Source organism: Panulirus ornatus, chromosome 64 (assembly GCF_036320965.1).
Source record: "Panulirus ornatus isolate Po-2019 chromosome 64, ASM3632096v1, whole genome shotgun sequence".
NCBI classification, from domain to species: Eukaryota; Metazoa; Arthropoda; class Malacostraca; order Decapoda; family Palinuridae; genus Panulirus; species Panulirus ornatus.
In genome coordinates, this window is record NC_092287.1 from 18,930,021 (window position 1) to 18,934,032 (window position 4,012).

The 4,012-nt window shown below is 46.7% G+C and overlaps 1 long non-coding RNA gene across 1 annotated transcript in view; it reads left to right on the forward strand.

The window, feature by feature from the left end:
- The first annotated feature begins 1,635 nt into the window (after window positions 1-1,635).
- Window positions 1,636-4,012, forward strand: part of LOC139746101 (uncharacterized) — a 230,226-nt gene continuing 227,849 nt past the window's right edge. The window contains exon 1 of the long non-coding RNA XR_011712063.1: window positions 1,636-2,386. This is a non-coding gene — a long non-coding RNA (uncharacterized lncRNA). The remainder of the gene's footprint in view (window positions 2,387-4,012) is intronic.

Genomic DNA, 4,012 nt, shown 5'->3' on the forward strand with positions numbered 1-4,012 from the left:
TGGGTGAAGGGTACATGGGTAAGGTTAGGTGGGGGCAAGTATAAAGCGTAGTGTGGGTACAATGATGGATTTAAGTGGGTGACAGGTGGCCCTGAGTGCGACTAAAGGCCCTAAAGGTTCCCTCTCCCGTCGGAGACGGAGGGAGATCTAGGATACATCAGATAAATAATACAGAATCAAAGGACTGTACGAGATACTTACAGTGACTTAGGTAACAACGTGTGTGTATTACAAGGTAAATATAAATCTTACATATACATAATATCTCAACATTTGATAGTAATAAAGGGATTGGAGGAAAACCATTTGCAAATTTCAATAGACAAATTAACGGATCATATGTGTACTGAGTATCTCTGTTTATTTGAAACAGGACACAGTAAAGGGAAGTAATTTATGAAATGGGTGACTTGTCACAGATGGCACTGACAGATGGTTTACTAAATACCAGTGTAAGTTGGGCGTGTCAAAACGAAGATGGAACTGGAGCTCTTGTCATAGTTATTACGTTGCCAGACCACAGTTCTTAACTGTGGTATGCTACGCTCTGATCTGTACTGAAAAGGGATCATGATCGACACAAATTAGAATTTGGTTACCTCCAAGTCTTGTCCCGTGTGCACGTACTGTACAAAGTTATTGGGTCCCATCATTGGTAAGTTATGCATCTGCACTGTATACTCCACCTGCAGCGCCTTCTGCAGGTGCTGTGATGTCACGAGGCTAGAGAGTGTTGAAAGTTTGGAGGTGAGAAAGAGGGTGGGGGATGTAAGAAGAGAGGATCAGTGATCTTTGATTTATTTAAGTGGAAATCTGCAATAAAGTTGACCTGGGTAACGGTAAGTGTAGGGAAGACGACCTAGGCGAGAGGGAGTTCTCACACGAATAGGAGTATCACATTTGGATTGGGGTTCAGCTGGAAGTCTCCCAGAGGATGTCTTGACACTCCTGACGCCAGTTTACTCACGAGACGCACTTTTACCACCCGACACGATCGTCCCTCATACTTCTGGCTGGGAGACTGCCTCTCCCAAGTCCAGGTCGTCTAGTTGGGCCTTGTTCTTTTTGTGTAGCTTTAACCAGGAAGGATGTAGTGGAGTGGACAAGGGGGGGTGGAAAATATGTTGTCAACTCCCCCACGGGTGTAGCTACAGAGTAGATCACGAACCGTTACCAGGAGATCTACCCAGTCACCAAGACATCCACACAGTCACCAGGAGATCTACCCAGTCACCAAGACATCCACACAGTCACCAGGAGATCCACCTAGTCACCAAGACATCCACACAGTCACCAGGAGATCTACCCAGTCACCAAGACATCCACACAGTCACCAGGAGATCTACCCAGTCACCAAGACATCCACACAGTCACCAGGAGATCTACCTAGTCACCAAGACATCCACACAGTCACCAGGAGATCCACCTAGTTACCAGGAGGTCCACCTAGTTACCAGGAGGTCCACACAGTTAGTGTCTTAGTTATTGAGATTTGTTACCCAGGCGTCCCCCACCCCCCCGGGATGCTCAACACACACTCCAGGGCAACAGAGGTAGACGCGTGCCTGCCTGCCTGCGTGTGTGTGTGTGTGTGTGTGTGTGTGTGTTGGTAATAAATAGAGAGAGAGACGAAAACAGTGTACTGAGTCTAGGCAGCCGTTCGGCAGAAAAAAATCTACAGTTGAGGAATTCCATAACTGGGATAGTCATTGTGGTAAGTAATTAGTTAATCACACAAGGGCTTCAGATCAAGGTGTGGCTGGCTTCCTATACGTGACGTGGTGGATAAGTGACGTCTGTCTACGTAACGCAGGTTAGTTTTCCAGGGCAAATTGTACGGTTTATACATTATACATTTATTGGTGATCCCTTGGACATTCCTTGATGTAAAGTTGAATATTGGTTGAATGGCCGTAGTATTGTGTTGACATACATCACGTATTTAATGGTGAGCGTTAAGTGATGTAAAGTGACATATTGGTTGAACCGCGTTAATATTGTGTTGGCATATATTATGTATTTAACAGTGAATATTGCTGTGAATATTTTCACGTTCGTTGTGTTCTAGTAATGTAGTGTTTGACATACACATTACTATGGGAAAATTAAGCTATTGGCCTGCTTAACTGTGCGCTTGGTCATGGAGTGTTTTATGACCCTCACACTAGTTGGACAATTCGTGTTGTGTGTACGAGCACGGGTCGGTACCAGGTGGTTGTGGCGACGGACGTCGGTCAGTGGAGGTGAGTCGTGGTGGTGCGGTGCTGGCCGGCTGGGTCACAGCTTGAACGAGCAGGACCGAGGAATATGTCCGTGTTGAGTTTGCACTGAGGCGCCCGCAGCTCCCGACATAGGCCTTTCGACGGAGACTCTCGCTAGTTCGCTGGTAAAGGTATCTAATTTGTATATCTCTTTCACAGTCAACTTAATTGGAGGTAGATCATTGGAGGTAGACGCCGTTGTGTGATGGTCCAAACAGGTGTAACCTGAGTATCAGGCTGGGGAGGTGGTGGTGGGGAGAGTTGAAGGTCAACATGTTGACCTGTAGGCGGCCCGAGAGCCCCATTGGCACACGCCCTACGCCATCGAGGGTCGAACGTGTAGTGTGTTTGTGTACAATTACCCATTTGTACAGTATTGGGAGGTTATTGTACACTCGCAGAACTTTATTTCCTTAAGTTTTTTTTTACCTCCCGTAGAGATTTTGCCATTAGACATGACAAAAGCGCGTAGCGCTCACCGCAGGAATATTTAGATTGTGAAATGAATGTGGGCGAGTGTTATGTGCAAGACGGAGAGAGTGCGTTTGTGGGTTGAGGGTATGTCCTCGTGAATGAGGTTTATTCACGTGTTAGAGTTGGTCGTGGCGTGCGTGTATATGTGTGTGTGTGTGTGTGTGTGTGTCCTCGTCTGTACCTGCTTCACAAACCTTAAGTCAACATATACCGGTGGGAGAGGGAGGGAAGTGCAGGGAGAGGACAAGAGATGAGAGAGGGAGAAGGGGCCGCTATACTACTACAGAGTAAACACCTGACGGAAGACCTTTTGTGTTCGACACTAAGATATTCACTCAAAGGCACTAGGAATATTTATCTCCATTTTCCTGGACGGTAGACGACAGTTTATAACTGTGTACACTCACCTGTAGGAAGAAGTGTTTTACAGTCTCTGGCGTTTGACATTTTGCCTTTAAACACTGGAGGTGCTTCTAGGTACACGATCCCTGTGTGTGTGTGTAACCCAACATCGGATCTGTACCGATGTTACCAGATGCTGCAGGAGCATCTTCAAAAGTTATGCCATTCTCGAAAGCTCTCGCTTTTGTCGGGACAACAGAACCAAGTTCGTTTAATCTTCCCACATACAGCTTGCTGTGTACACGGTGGCTACCCTCTCGTCCTGGTTGTCTCGCGCGCGTCTAGGTAGTGGTGGTGTTGGTGGTCGTCGTGTGGAGACGTGATTTACGCATCGTATTCTCAAGATGCTGTCGCACCACCAGGTTTGGAGGTTCACTGTGGTTCCAGATGTCTTGCGTTAAAAGCTTCTTGCTCTAAATCACTGTTGTGGTTTCGGTTCATGTTCGCTGAGCGACACAGACTCATAATCAAAAGGTTATCTTATTAACGTAATGTATATACACCCTCGCGAAACCCAGGTACGCAGTTTCATCAACCAAATCATAGGGAAGGGTGAACAGCTAGGTTTGCTGTGGACCGACTGCCGCAAGCAGGATTCCAACCTATACGCTCAGCCCCGGTCGGCCCGTGAATGCGTTACGCTAACCGCTAAATCGCGGAGATCCATTTTTGTTACTCTTTTTGTTAGAACTGTAGTTGACGAGCTCGGGAATGAGACGTGTGTGTGTGTGTGTGTGTGAAGGAATACCAAGAGAGATTGAGTGACGAAAGGCAAACTTGAGATTCAACGAAGGTAGGGGGTCTGGCTATGTTAGTTCCTCGAACTCTAGAATGTGTTACTAAACACTTGCATATTGCATTTACCACTTACCTGG